Source organism: Cherax quadricarinatus, chromosome 99 (assembly GCF_038502225.1).
Source record: "Cherax quadricarinatus isolate ZL_2023a chromosome 99, ASM3850222v1, whole genome shotgun sequence".
NCBI classification, from domain to species: Eukaryota; Metazoa; Arthropoda; class Malacostraca; order Decapoda; family Parastacidae; genus Cherax; species Cherax quadricarinatus.
The window spans coordinates 3243734-3259247 of NC_091390.1; the positions used below are offsets into that span (position 1 = coordinate 3243734).

Genomic DNA, 15514 nt, shown 5'->3' on the forward strand with positions numbered 1-15514 from the left:
TGAAGTCGCTGTGATAATATAGTGCGATAATAGTGTAGTAGTGATAACAGTGCAGTAGCGACGATAACAACAGGGATCATAACAGTTTAATGATTACAGCAGTGATAACAGTAGTGATTAGTGATAACAAAGTTGTGAAGTTATTAGTGTAGTGAAGATGACAGTGTAGTGAAGATGACAGTGTAGTGAAGATGACAATATAGTGAAGATGACAGTGTAGTGATGACATTGTAGTGATGATGACAGTGTAGTGAAGATGACAGTGTAGTGAAAATGACACTGAAGTCGAGGTGACAGTGTAGTGAAGATGGCAGTGTAGTGAAGATGACATAGTGAAGACGACTGTGTCGTGTAGGTGACTGTGTAGTGAAGATGACAGCGTAGTAGTGGTGAAAACAGTGTATCCTCCCCCCCCCCCCCGTCGCGAAAAAATGCGAACATATTGTAATGTTACTGCTACGAGGTTTGACAACTCTGCCTCGCAGGAGACATTAGTATCCCAAGAAACACGTCTTCACGGACCTACTCGAACACTGGATAAAACTCACCCCAAGCATGATCACACTCAACCACACCAAGATCACACTCAACCACATCAAGATCACACTCAACCACACCAAGATCACACTCAACCACAGGCAAGAACACACTCAACCACAGGCAAGAACACACTCAACCACTATATGTATGAAGTTATTAATATTAGTCAAATACAACTGGAGATACCAATGAAAGTTCCGGTATTACTGGACAGAAAACAAAATACACCAAAACTCTAAAGAATGTATAACTTTTAAGGCAAAACTTTGTAATAATATAAACATAGTTTATATTGACAGTATAAACTGTTTATGATATAAAAATGATTCAATTCATAATAGAAATCTTGGTTAAGAACTAAGTCTAATTGATCTGCACTATTTCCAGTGAGGGTCTTTGTTCTTGAGTGAAACACTCAGCAAAGTTAAGTGAACACTGCTGCGAGATGCAGAACATCTGATCTAAGATTAACAAAAATCCTCCAGTTCTACCATAAGATAATCAGTGGGCAGTTCACACCTCCCAGGAATCCAGTGCGGTGTCGTCCTCGGTTGAAAGGTGAGCAGGGAGATCGGTGGCGACCTCGGTGGGAACGTCAGCCAGGAGATCGGTGGCGACCTCGGAGGGAACGTCAGCCAGGAGATCGGTGGCGACCTCGGTGGGAACGTCAGCCAGGAAATCGATGGTGACCTCGGAGGGAGCGTCAGCCAGGAGATCGGTGGCGACCTACGTGGGAACATTAGTCGGGAGATCGGTGTTCAAATCAGACTAGTTCGTACAGATCTCAGGTGCTCGGCTTGTGTTTACCACAATTTTGACTGCATCACTGACATAGAGGGCTGGGTCACTGTGGGACTGGGGTGGTACCCTGGGGTTGTTGGCTGGCTGGTGGTGTCGTCTGGACAGGCAGATCACATTGACGTGCCCCTCAAAGTGTTGAACTGACCACTCAGAATAGTGCCACTCTGAGGGCTGAATGCTCTCGTCTTCCACCTCAGATGAGGGCAGAGGAGTAGCCTCACTCTTTACGGTGGAGGAACAGGTTGTGACGTTATCCTCCTTCAAAGTGGAGTGGGAAGGGTCTACTGTCTATGGATCTAGGGCCAACTTATAGTCTACTACCTCTCTATTGCCGACCTATTGATGGTCCACTGCCTGTAACTTGCAGACCTAATCAGGGTCTACTGCTTCTTCCTTAAAGACACGCTCGTGGTACTCACACTTTGTGTCCCAGACCTGCTCATGGTCCTCACCCTCTGTCTCCCAGACCTGCTCATGGTCCTCACCCTCTGTGTCCCAAACCTGCTCATGGTCCTCACACTTTGTCTCCCAGACCTGCTCATCGTCCTCACCATCTGTGTCCCAGACGTGCTCATGGTCCTCACCCTCTGTCTCCCAGACCTGCTCATGGTCCTCACCCTCTGTGTCCCAGACCTACTCATGGTCCTCACCCTTTGTCTCCAAGACCTGCTCATCGTCCTCACCATCTGTGTCCCAGACGTGTTCATGGTCCTCACCCTCTGTCTCCCAGATCTGCTCATGGTCCTCACCCTGTGTGTCCCAGACCTGCTCATGGTCCTCATCCTCTGTGTCCCAGACCTGCTCATGGTCCTCACCCTCTGTCTCCCAGACCTGCTCATGGTCCTCACCCTCTGTGTCCCAAACCTGCTCATGGTCCTCACACTTTGTCTCCCAGACCTGCTCATCGTCCTCACCATCTGTGTCCCAGACGTGCTCATGGTCCTCACCCTCTGTCTCCCAGACCTGCTCATGGTCCTCACCCTCTGTGTCCCAGACCTACTCATGGTCCTCACCCTTTGTCTCCAAGACCTGCTCATCGTCCTCACCATCTGTGTCCCAGACGTGTTCATGGTCCTCACCCTCTGTCTCCCAGATCTGCTCATGGTCCTCACCCTGTGTGTCCCAGACCTGCTCATGGTCCTCATCCTCTGTGTCCCAGACCTGCTCATGGTCCTCACCCTCTGTCTCCCAGACCTGCTCATGGTCCTTACCCTTTGTGTCCCAGACCTGCTCATGGTCTTCACCCTATGTGTCACAGACCTGCTCATGGTCTTTATCCTATGTCTCCCAGACCTGCTCATGGTCCTCATCCTCTGTGTCCCAGACCTGCTCATGTTCCCAGATAATCTCATTGTCCTAAACCTCCGTCTTGCAGACCATCTCATAGTCATCAACATTCGTCTTGCGGACCGAGTCATGGCCTTCCATCTTTTCCTGGCAGACTTCCTCGGTAGAATTTATCAAGTCTAGTCCTGCCTCGCGGGAAAATTAACCTAAGAGTGTTACTTAATGTTTGGGAGACACTTCGTTCGCGTTTCTTTCTTATTCATTAGATTTTAGAGTTTTCAACAAGGTGTCTTGGGGAACTTGCTTCTTGTTTTAATGTCTCTGTCGCCACATCCTTGCTTGTATACGGTTAAGTCTCGCACATTCATCCCTAGTATTTCTAATACGCTCCTCGTAGGAAGTAATTGGCTTTCGCCCTCCGAAATACATAGGATCCTGCTAAATTTTTGCAGGTCTTAGAGGCGTTTGCTTTACGAATCCTTCTATATTACCTTCTAGTGATTTCTTCTCGATGTCTTGTAAAGCATACTTATTATTTTCACGTCTCTCTCGCCACATCTTTGCTTGAATGCGGTTGTGGCTTGCGCATCTCTCTCTTGTATCTCTAATCCGCTTCTCGTAAGCTGTGATTGGCTTTGGTCGTCCAAAATACATTTTTATATTAATAATGTCGAATATTTTATCTTGATATTTATAGGTTTAAAGGTCACGATGTAAACCTTGTTAGTTAGATATTCATTAATATAGAAGCCTTGGAAGGTATTCTTGCTGCCTTGAGTTGCATAGTTACCTTGGAAAATTTGCAAGTGGCCTTCGTGTTGAAAACTAATAATATTATAGCGGTGATGATATCAGAGTAATAGTGATGATATCAGAGTAATAGTGATGATATCAGAGTAATAGTGATGATATCAGAGTAATAGTGATGATATCAGAGTAATAGTGATATCAGAGTAATAGTGATGATATCAGAGTAATAGTGATGATATCAGAGTAATAGTGATGATATCAGAGTAATAGTGATGATATCAGAGTAACAGTGATGATATCAGAGTAACAGTGCTTATAATATTGTAGTTTTGATGATAATTGCGATAACAGTGAACAATTGGTGATAACAGTGAGGTAGTTGTGACGACAGTGAAGTGGTAACCGTGTGATGATAATAGTGTATTAGGGATATCAGTGTAATAACAGCTCTGTAGGGGTGATAGTGAAGTCGCTGTGATAATATAGTGCGATAATAGTGTAGTAGTGATAACAGTGCAGTAGCGACGATAACAACAGGGATCATAACAGTTTAATGATTACAGCAGTGATAACAGTAGTGATTAGTGATAACAAAGTTGTGAAGTTATTAGTGTAGTGAAGATGACAGTGTAGTGAGGATGACAGTGTAGTGAAGATGACAGTGTAGTGAAGATGACAATATAGTGAAGATGACATTGAAGTGAAGATGACAGTGTAGTGATGACATTGTAGTGATGATGACAGTGTAGTGAAGATGACATTGTTGTGAAAATGACAGTGTAGTGAAAATGACACTGAAGTCGAGGTGACAGTGTAGTGAAGATGGCAGTGTAGTGAAGATGACATAGTGAAGACGACTGTGTCGTGTAGGTGACTGTGTAGTGAAGATGACAGCGTAGTAGTGGTGAAAACAGTGTATCCTCCCCCCCCCCCGTCGCGAAAAAATGCGAACATATTGTAATGTTACTGCTACGAGGTTTGACAACTCTGCCTCGCAGGAGACATTAGTATCCCAAGAAACACGTCTTCACGGACCTACTCGAACACTGGATAAAACTCACCCCAAGCATGATCACACTCAACCACACCAAGATCACACTCAACCACATCAAGATCACACTCAACCACACCAAGATCACACTCAACCACAGGCAAGAACACACTCAACCACAGGCAAGAACACACTCAACCACTATATGTATGAAGTTATTAATATTAGTCAAATACAACTGGAGATACCAATGAAAGTTCCGGTATTACTGGACAGAAAACAAAATACACCAAAACTCTAAAGAATGTATAACTTTTAAGGCAAAACTTTGTAATAATATAAACATAGTTTATATTGACAGTATAAACTGTTTATGATATAAAAATGATTCAATTCATAATAGAAATCTTGGTTAAGAACTAAGTCTAATTGATCTGCACTATTTCCAGTGAGGGTCTTTGTTCTTGAGTGAAACACTCAGCAAAGTTAAGTGAACACTGCTGCGAGATGCAGAACATCTGATCTAAGATTAACAAAAATCCTCCAGTTCTACCATAAGATAATCAGTGGGCAGTTCACACCTCCCAGGAATCCAGTGCGGTGTCGTCCTCGGTTGAAAGGTGAGCAGGGAGATCGGTGGCGACCTCGGTGGGAACGTCAGCCAGGAGATCGGTGGCGACCTCGGAGGGAACGTCAGCCAGGAGATCGGTGGCGACCTCGGTGGGAACGTCAGCCAGGAAATCGATGGTGACCTCGGAGGGAGCGTCAGCCAGGAGATCGGTGGCGACCTACGTGGGAACATTAGTCGGGAGATCGGTGTTCAAATCAGACTAGTTCGTACAGATCTCAGGTGCTCGGCTTGTGTTTACCACAATTTTGACTGCATCACTGACATAGAGGGCTGGGTCACTGTGGGACTGGGGTGGTACCCTGGGGTTGTTGGCTGGCTGGTGGTGTCGTCTGGACAGGCAGATCACATTGACGTGCCCCTCAAAGTGTTGAACTGACCACTCAGAATAGTGCCACTCTGAGGGCTGAATGCTCTCGTCTTCCACCTCAGATGAGGGCAGAGGAGTAGCCTCACTCTTTACGGTGGAGGAACAGGTTGTGACGTTATCCTACTTCAAAGTGGAGTGGGAAGGGTCTACTGTCTATGGATCTAGGGCCAACTTATAGTCTACTACCTCTCTATTGCCGACCTATTGATGGTCCACTGCCTGTAACTTGCAGACCTAATCAGGGTCTACTGCTTCTTCCTTAAAGACACGCTCGTGGTACTCACACTTTGTGTCCCAGACCTGCTCATGGTCCTCACCCTCTGTCTCCCAGACCTGCTCATGGTCCTCACCCTCTGTGTCCCAAACCTGCTCATGGTCCTCACACTTTGTCTCCCAGACCTGCTCATCGTCCTCACCATCTGTGTCCCAGACGTGCTCATGGTCCTCACCCTCTGTCTCCCAGACCTGCTCATGGTCCTCACCCTCTGTGTCCCAGACCTACTCATGGTCCTCACCCTTTGTCTCCAAGACCTGCTCATCGTCCTCACCATCTGTGTCCCAGACGTGTTCATGGTCCTCACCCTCTGTCTCCCAGATCTGCTCATGGTCCTCACCCTGTGTGTCCCAGACCTGCTCATGGTCCTCATCCTCTGTGTCCCAGACCTGCTCATGGTCCTCACCCTCTGTCTCCCAGACCTGCTCATGGTCCTCACCCTCTGTGTCCCAAACCTGCTCATGGTCCTCACACTTTGTCTCCCAGACCTGCTCATCGTCCTCACCATCTGTGTCCCAGACGTGCTCATGGTCCTCACCCTCTGTCTCCCAGACCTGCTCATGGTCCTCACCCTCTGTGTCCCAGACCTACTCATGGTCCTCACCCTTTGTCTCCAAGACCTGCTCATCGTCCTCACCATCTGTGTCCCAGACGTGTTCATGGTCCTCACCCTCTGTCTCCCAGATCTGCTCATGGTCCTCACCCTGTGTGTCCCAGACCTGCTCATGGTCCTCATCCTCTGTGTCCCAGACCTGCTCATGGTCCTCACCCTCTGTCTCCCAGACCTGCTCATGGTCCTTACCCTTTGTGTCCCAGACCTGCTCATGGTCTTCACCCTATGTGTCACAGACCTGCTCATGGTCTTTATCCTATGTCTCCCAGACCTGCTCATGGTCCTCATCCTCTGTGTCCCAGACCTGCTCATGTTCCCAGATAATCTCATTGTCCTAAACCTCCGTCTTGCAGACCATCTCATAGTCATCAACATTCGTCTTGCGGACCGAGTCATGGCCTTCCATCTTTTCCTGGCAGACTTCCTCGGTAGAATTTATCAAGTCTAGTCCTGCCTCGCGGGAAAATTAACCTAAGAGTGTTACTTAATGTTTGGGAGACACTTCGTTCGCGTTTCTTTCTTATTCATTAGATTTTAGAGTTTTCAACAAGGTGTCTTGGGGAACTTGCTTCTTGTTTTAATGTCTCTGTCGCCACATCCTTGCTTGTATACGGTTAAGTCTCGCACATTCATCCCTAGTATTTCTAATACGCTCCTCGTAGGAAGTAATTGGCTTTCGCCCTCCGAAATACATAGGATCCTGCTAAATTTTTGCAGGTCTTAGAGGCGTTTGCTTTACGAATCCTTCTATATTACCTTCTAGTGATTTCTTCTCGATGTCTTGTAAAGCATACTTATTATTTTCACGTCTCTCTCGCCACATCTTTGCTTGAATGCGGTTGTGGCTTGCGCATCTCTCTCTTGTATCTCTAATCCGCTTCTCGTAAGCTGTGATTGGCTTTGGTCGTCCAAAATACATTTTTATATTAATAATGTCGAATATTTTATCTTGATATTTATAGGTTTAAAGGTCACGATGTAAACCTTGTTAGTTAGATATTCATTAATATAGAAGCCTTGGAAGGTATTCTTGCTGCCTTGAGTTGCATAGTTACCTTGGAAAATTTGCAAGTGGCCTTCGTGTTGAAAACTAATAATATTATAGCGGTGATGATATCAGAGTAATAGTGATGATATCAGAGTAATAGTGATGATATCAGAGTAATAGTGATGATATCAGAGTAATAGTGATGATATCAGAGTAATAGTGATATCAGAGTAATAGTGATGATATCAGAGTAATAGTGATGATATCAGAGTAATAGTGATGATATCAGAGTAATAGTGATGATATCAGAGTAACAGTGATGATATCAGAGTAACAGTGCTTATAATATTGTAGTTTTGATGATAATTGCGATAACAGTGAACAATTGGTGATAACAGTGAGGTAGTTGTGACGACAGTGAAGTGGTAACCGTGTGATGATAATAGTGTATTAGGGATATCAGTGTAATAACAGCTCTGTAGGGGTGATAGTGAAGTCGCTGTGATAATATAGTGCGATAATAGTGTAGTAGTGATAACAGTGCAGTAGCGACGATAACAACAGGGATCATAACAGTTTAATGATTACAGCAGTGATAACAGTAGTGATTAGTGATAACAAAGTTGTGAAGTTATTAGTGTAGTGAAGATGACAGTGTAGTGAGGATGACAGTGTAGTGAAGATGACAGTGTAGTGAAGATGACAATATAGTGAAGATGACATTGAAGTGAAGATGACAGTGTAGTGATGACATTGTAGTGATGATGACAGTGTAGTGAAGATGACATTGTTGTGAAAATGACAGTGTAGTGAAAATGACACTGAAGTCGAGGTGACAGTGTAGTGAAGATGGCAGTGTAGTGAAGATGACATAGTGAAGACGACTGTGTCGTGTAGGTGACTGTGTAGTGAAGATGACAGCGTAGTAGTGGTGAAAACAGTGTATCCTCCCCCCCCCCGTCGCGAAAAAATGCGAACATATTGTAATGTTACTGCTACGAGGTTTGACAACTCTGCCTCGCAGGAGACATTAGTATCCCAAGAAACACGTCTTCACGGACCTACTCGAACACTGGATAAAACTCACCCCAAGCATGATCACACTCAACCACACCAAGATCACACTCAACCACATCAAGATCACACTCAACCACACCAAGATCACACTCAACCACAGGCAAGAACACACTCAACCACAGGCAAGAACACACTCAACCACTATATGTATGAAGTTATTAATATTAGTCAAATACAACTGGAGATACCAATGAAAGTTCCGGTATTACTGGACAGAAAACAAAATACACCAAAACTCTAAAGAATGTATAACTTTTAAGGCAAAACTTTGTAATAATATAAACATAGTTTATATTGACAGTATAAACTGTTTATGATATAAAAATGATTCAATTCATAATAGAAATCTTGGTTAAGAACTAAGTCTAATTGATCTGCACTATTTCCAGTGAGGGTCTTTGTTCTTGAGTGAAACACTCAGCAAAGTTAAGTGAACACTGCTGCGAGATGCAGAACATCTGATCTAAGATTAACAAAAATCCTCCAGTTCTACCATAAGATAATCAGTGGGCAGTTCACACCTCCCAGGAATCCAGTGCGGTGTCGTCCTCGGTTGAAAGGTGAGCAGGGAGATCGGTGGCGACCTCGGTGGGAACGTCAGCCAGGAGATCGGTGGCGACCTCGGAGGGAACGTCAGCCAGGAGATCGGTGGCGACCTCGGTGGGAACGTCAGCCAGGAAATCGATGGTGACCTCGGAGGGAGCGTCAGCCAGGAGATCGGTGGCGACCTACGTGGGAACATTAGTCGGGAGATCGGTGTTCAAATCAGACTAGTTCGTACAGATCTCAGGTGCTCGGCTTGTGTTTACCACAATTTTGACTGCATCACTGACATAGAGGGCTGGGTCACTGTGGGACTGGGGTGGTACCCTGGGGTTGTTGGCTGGCTGGTGGTGTCGTCTGGACAGGCAGATCACATTGACGTGCCCCTCAAAGTGTTGAACTGACCACTCAGAATAGTGCCACTCTGAGGGCTGAATGCTCTCGTCTTCCACCTCAGATGAGGGCAGAGGAGTAGCCTCACTCTTTACGGTGGAGGAACAGGTTGTGACGTTATCCTACTTCAAAGTGGAGTGGGAAGGGTCTACTGTCTATGGATCTAGGGCCAACTTATAGTCTACTACCTCTCTATTGCCGACCTATTGATGGTCCACTGCCTGTAACTTGCAGACCTAATCAGGGTCTACTGCTTCTTCCTTAAAGACACGCTCGTGGTACTCACACTTTGTGTCCCAGACCTGCTCATGGTCCTCACCCTCTGTCTCCCAGACCTGCTCATGGTCCTCACCCTCTGTGTCCCAAACCTGCTCATGGTCCTCACACTTTGTCTCCCAGACCTGCTCATCGTCCTCACCATCTGTGTCCCAGACGTGCTCATGGTCCTCACCCTCTGTCTCCCAGACCTGCTCATGGTCCTCACCCTCTGTGTCCCAGACCTACTCATGGTCCTCACCCTTTGTCTCCAAGACCTGCTCATCGTCCTCACCATCTGTGTCCCAGACGTGTTCATGGTCCTCACCCTCTGTCTCCCAGATCTGCTCATGGTCCTCACCCTGTGTGTCCCAGACCTGCTCATGGTCCTCATCCTCTGTGTCCCAGACCTGCTCATGGTCCTCACCCTCTGTCTCCCAGACCTGCTCATGGTCCTCACCCTCTGTGTCCCAAACCTGCTCATGGTCCTCACACTTTGTCTCCCAGACCTGCTCATCGTCCTCACCATCTGTGTCCCAGACGTGCTCATGGTCCTCACCCTCTGTCTCCCAGACCTGCTCATGGTCCTCACCCTCTGTGTCCCAGACCTACTCATGGTCCTCACCCTTTGTCTCCAAGACCTGCTCATCGTCCTCACCATCTGTGTCCCAGACGTGTTCATGGTCCTCACCCTCTGTCTCCCAGATCTGCTCATGGTCCTCACCCTGTGTGTCCCAGACCTGCTCATGGTCCTCATCCTCTGTGTCCCAGACCTGCTCATGGTCCTCACCCTCTGTCTCCCAGACCTGCTCATGGTCCTTACCCTTTGTGTCCCAGACCTGCTCATGGTCTTCACCCTATGTGTCACAGACCTGCTCATGGTCTTTATCCTATGTCTCCCAGACCTGCTCATGGTCCTCATCCTCTGTGTCCCAGACCTGCTCATGTTCCCAGATAATCTCATTGTCCTAAACCTCCGTCTTGCAGACCATCTCATAGTCATCAACATTCGTCTTGCGGACCGAGTCATGGCCTTCCATCTTTTCCTGGCAGACTTCCTCGGTAGAATTTATCAAGTCTAGTCCTGCCTCGCGGGAAAATTAACCTAAGAGTGTTACTTAATGTTTGGGAGACACTTCGTTCGCGTTTCTTTCTTATTCATTAGATTTTAGAGTTTTCAACAAGGTGTCTTGGGGAACTTGCTTCTTGTTTTAATGTCTCTGTCGCCACATCCTTGCTTGTATACGGTTAAGTCTCGCACATTCATCCCTAGTATTTCTAATACGCTCCTCGTAGGAAGTAATTGGCTTTCGCCCTCCGAAATACATAGGATCCTGCTAAATTTTTGCAGGTCTTAGAGGCGTTTGCTTTACGAATCCTTCTATATTACCTTCTAGTGATTTCTTCTCGATGTCTTGTAAAGCATACTTATTATTTTCACGTCTCTCTCGCCACATCTTTGCTTGAATGCGGTTGTGGCTTGCGCATCTCTCTCTTGTATCTCTAATCCGCTTCTCGTAAGCTGTGATTGGCTTTGGTCGTCCAAAATACATTTTTATATTAATAATGTCGAATATTTTATCTTGATATTTATAGGTTTAAAGGTCACGATGTAAACCTTGTTAGTTAGATATTCATTAATATAGAAGCCTTGGAAGGTATTCTTGCTGCCTTGAGTTGCATAGTTACCTTGGAAAATTTGCAAGTGGCCTTCGTGTTGAAAACTAATAATATTATAGCGGTGATGATATCAGAGTAATAGTGATGATATCAGAGTAATAGTGATGATATCAGAGTAATAGTGATGATATCAGAGTAATAGTGATGATATCAGAGTAATAGTGATATCAGAGTAATAGTGATGATATCAGAGTAATAGTGATGATATCAGAGTAATAGTGATGATATCAGAGTAATAGTGATGATATCAGAGTAACAGTGATGATATCAGAGTAACAGTGCTTATAATATTGTAGTTTTGATGATAATTGCGATAACAGTGAACAATTGGTGATAACAGTGAGGTAGTTGTGACGACAGTGAAGTGGTAACCGTGTGATGATAATAGTGTATTAGGGATATCAGTGTAATAACAGCTCTGTAGGGGTGATAGTGAAGTCGCTGTGATAATATAGTGCGATAATAGTGTAGTAGTGATAACAGTGCAGTAGCGACGATAACAACAGGGATCATAACAGTTTAATGATTACAGCAGTGATAACAGTAGTGATTAGTGATAACAAAGTTGTGAAGTTATTAGTGTAGTGAAGATGACAGTGTAGTGAAGATGACAGTGTAGTGAAGATGACAATATAGTGAAGATGACATTGAAGTGAAGATGACAGTGTAGTGATGACATTGTAGTGATGATGACAGTGTAGTGAAGATGACAGTGTAGTGAAAATGACACTGAAGTCGAGGTGACAGTGTAGTGAAGATGGCAGTGTAGTGAAGATGACATAGTGAAGACGACTGTGTCGTGTAGGTGACTGTGTAGTGAAGATGACAGCGTAGTAGTGGTGAAAACAGTGTATCCTCCCCCCCCCCCGTCGCGAAAAAATGCGAACATATTGTAATGTTACTGCTACGAGGTTTGACAACTCTGCCTCGCAGGAGACATTAGTATCCCAAGAAACACGTCTTCACGGACCTACTCGAACACTGGATAAAACTCACCCCAAGCATGATCACACTCAACCACACCAAGATCACACTCAACCACATCAAGATCACACTCAACCACACCAAGATCACACTCAACCACAGGCAAGAACACACTCAACCACAGGCAAGAACACACTCAACCACTATATGTATGAAGTTATTAATATTAGTCAAATACAACTGGAGATACCAATGAAAGTTCCGGTATTACTGGACAGAATACAAAATACACCAAAACTCTAAAGAATGTATAACTTTTAAGGCAAAACTTTGTAATAATATAAACATAGTTTATATTGACAGTATAAACTGTTTATGATATAAAAATGATTCAATTCACAATAGAAATCTTGGTTAAGAACTAAGTCTAATTGATCTGCACTATTTCCAGTGAGGGTCTTTGTTCTTGAGTGAAACACTCAGCAGAGTTAAGTGAACACTGCTGCGAGATGCAGAAGATCTGATCTAAGATTAACAAAAATCCTCCAGTTCTACCATAAGATAATCAGTGGGCAGTTCACACCTCCAAGGAATCCAGTGCGGTGTCGTCCTCGGTTGAAAGGTGAGCAGGGAGATCGGTGGCGACCTCGGTGGGAACGTCAGCCAGGAGATCGGTGGCGACCTCGGAGGGAACGTCAGCCAGGAGATCGGTGGCGACCTCGGTGGGAACGTCAGCCAGGAAATCGATGGTGACCTCGGAGGGAGCGTCAGCCAGGAGATCGGTGGCGACCTACGTGGGAACATTAGTCGGGAGATCGGTGTTCAAATCAGACTAGTTCGTACAGATCTCAGGTGCTCGGCTTGTGTTTACCACAATTTTGACTGCATCACTGACATAGAGGGCTGGGTCACTGTGGGACTGGGGTGGTACCCTGGGGTTGTTGGCTGGCTGGTGGTGTCGTCTGGACAGGCAGATCACATTGACGTGCCCCTCAAAGTGTTGAACTGACCACTCAGAATAGTGCCACTCTGAGGGCTGAATGCTCTCGTCTTCCACCTCAGATGAGGGCAGAGGAGTAGCCTCACTCTTTACGGTGGAGGAGCAGGTTGTGACGTTATCCTCCTTCAAAGTGGAGTGGGAAGGGTCTACTGTCTATGGATCTAGGGCCAACTTATAGTCTACTACCTCTCTATTGCCGACCTATTGATGGTCCACTGCCTGTAACTTGCAGACCTAATCAGGGTCTACTGCTTCTTCCTTAAAGACACGCTCGTGGTACTCACACTTTGTGTCCCAGACCTGCTCATGGTCCTCACCCTCTGTCTCCCAGACCTGCTCATGGTCCTCACCCTCTGTGTCCCAAACCTGCTCATGGTCCTCACACTTTGTCTCCCAGACCTGCTCATCGTCCTCACCATCTGTGTCCCAGACGTGCTCATGGTCCTCACCCTCTGTCTCCCAGACCTGCTCATGGTCCTCACCCTCTGTGTCCCAGACCTACTCATGGTCCTCACCCTTTGTCTCCAAGACCTGCTCATCGTCCTCACCATCTGTGTCCCAGACGTGTTCATGGTCCTCACCCTCTGTCTCCCAGATCTGCTCATGGTCCTCACCCTGTGTGTCCCAGACCTGCTCATGGTCCTCATCCTCTGTGTCCCAGACCTGCTCATGGTCCTCACCCTCTGTCTCCCAGACCTGCTCATGGTCCTCACCCTCTGTGTCCCAAACCTGCTCATGGTCCTCACACTTTGTCTCCCAGACCTGCTCATCGTCCTCACCATCTGTGTCCCAGACGTGCTCATGGTCCTCACCCTCTGTCTCCCAGACCTGCTCATGGTCCTCACCCTCTGTGTCCCAGACCTACTCATGGTCCTCACCCTTTGTCTCCAAGACCTGCTCATCGTCCTCACCATCTGTGTCCCAGACGTGTTCATGGTCCTCACCCTCTGTCTCCCAGATCTGCTCATGGTCCTCACCCTGTGTGTCCCAGACCTGCTCATGGTCCTCATCCTCTGTGTCCCAGACCTGCTCATGGTCCTCACCCTCTGTCTCCCAGACCTGCTCATGGTCCTTACCCTTTGTGTCCCAGACCTGCTCATGGTCTTCACCCTATGTGTCACAGACCTGCTCATGGTCTTTATCCTATGTCTCCCAGACCTGCTCATGGTCCTCATCCTCTGTGTCCCAGACCTGCTCATGTTCCCAGATAATCTCATTGTCCTAAACCTCCGTCTTGCAGACCATCTCATAGTCATCAACATTCGTCTTGCGGACCGAGTCATGGCCTTCCATCTTTTCCTGGCAGACTTCCTCGGTAGAATTTATCAAGTCTAGTCCTGCCTCGCGGGAAAATTAACCTAAGAGTGTTACTTAATGTTTGGGAGACACTTCGTTCGCGTTTCTTTCTTATTCATTAGATTTTAGAGTTTTCAACAAGGTGTCTTGGGGAACTTGCTTCTTGTTTTAATGTCTCTGTCGCCACATCCTTGCTTGTATACGGTTAAGTCTCGCACATTCATCCCTAGTATTTCTAATACGCTCCTCGTAGGAAGTAATTGGCTTTCGCCCTCCGAAATACATAGGATCCTGCTAAATTTTTGCAGGTCTTAGAGGCGTTTGCTTTACGAATCCTTCTATATTACCTTCTAGTGATTTCTTCTCGATGTCTTGTAAAGCATACTTATTATTTTCACGTCTCTCTCGCCACATCTTTGCTTGAATGCGGTTGTGGCTTGCGCATCTCTCTCTTGTATCTCTAATCCGCTTCTCGTAAGCTGTGATTGGCTTTGGTCGTCCAAAATACATTTTTATATTAATAATGTCGAATATTTTATCTTGATATTTATAGGTTTAAAGGTCACGATGTAAACCTTGTTAGTTAGATATTCATTAATATAGAAGCCTTGGAAGGTATTCTTGCTGCCTTGAGTTGCATAGTTACCTTGGAAAATTTGCAAGTGGCCTTCGTGTTGAAAACTAATAATATTATAGCGGTGATGATATCAGAGTAATAGTGATGATATCAGAGTAATAGTGATGATATCAGAGTAATAGTACGATAACAAATAGGACCATTGTTTAATGATTACAGCAGCCAGATAAGGTATAGATTAGTGATAACAAAGGAAGTTATTAGTGTATGAAGATGATACAGAAGGAGGATGATATGCAGCAAGGATGACAGTGCAGCAAGATGACCATAGTGAAGATGAGACTGAAGCAAGACCATATGAAAGATGAGACCAGTAGTGATGATGACAGGCAGGAAGATGACATTGTTGTGAAATGATATAGTGAGGTAAAATGACACCCCTGAAGTCCAGAGTGACAGTGTACAGAGGATGGCCCAGTAGTGAAGATGACCATAGTAAGACGACTATAAATGTAGGAGACCTGTAG

General features: G+C 45.8%; 1 long non-coding RNA gene across 1 annotated transcript; it reads right to left on the reverse strand.

Moving 5' to 3' along the window:
* Positions 1 to 871: 871 nt before the first annotated feature.
* LOC128705940 (uncharacterized) lies at positions 872 to 15142 on the reverse strand. The gene is made up of 2 exons (XR_011390962.1): positions 12869 to 15142; positions 872 to 12796 (listed from the first exon to the last, which is right to left on the reverse strand). It is a non-coding gene; the product is annotated as an uncharacterized lncRNA (long non-coding RNA).
* Between the last annotated feature and the right edge of the window lie 372 nt (positions 15143 to 15514).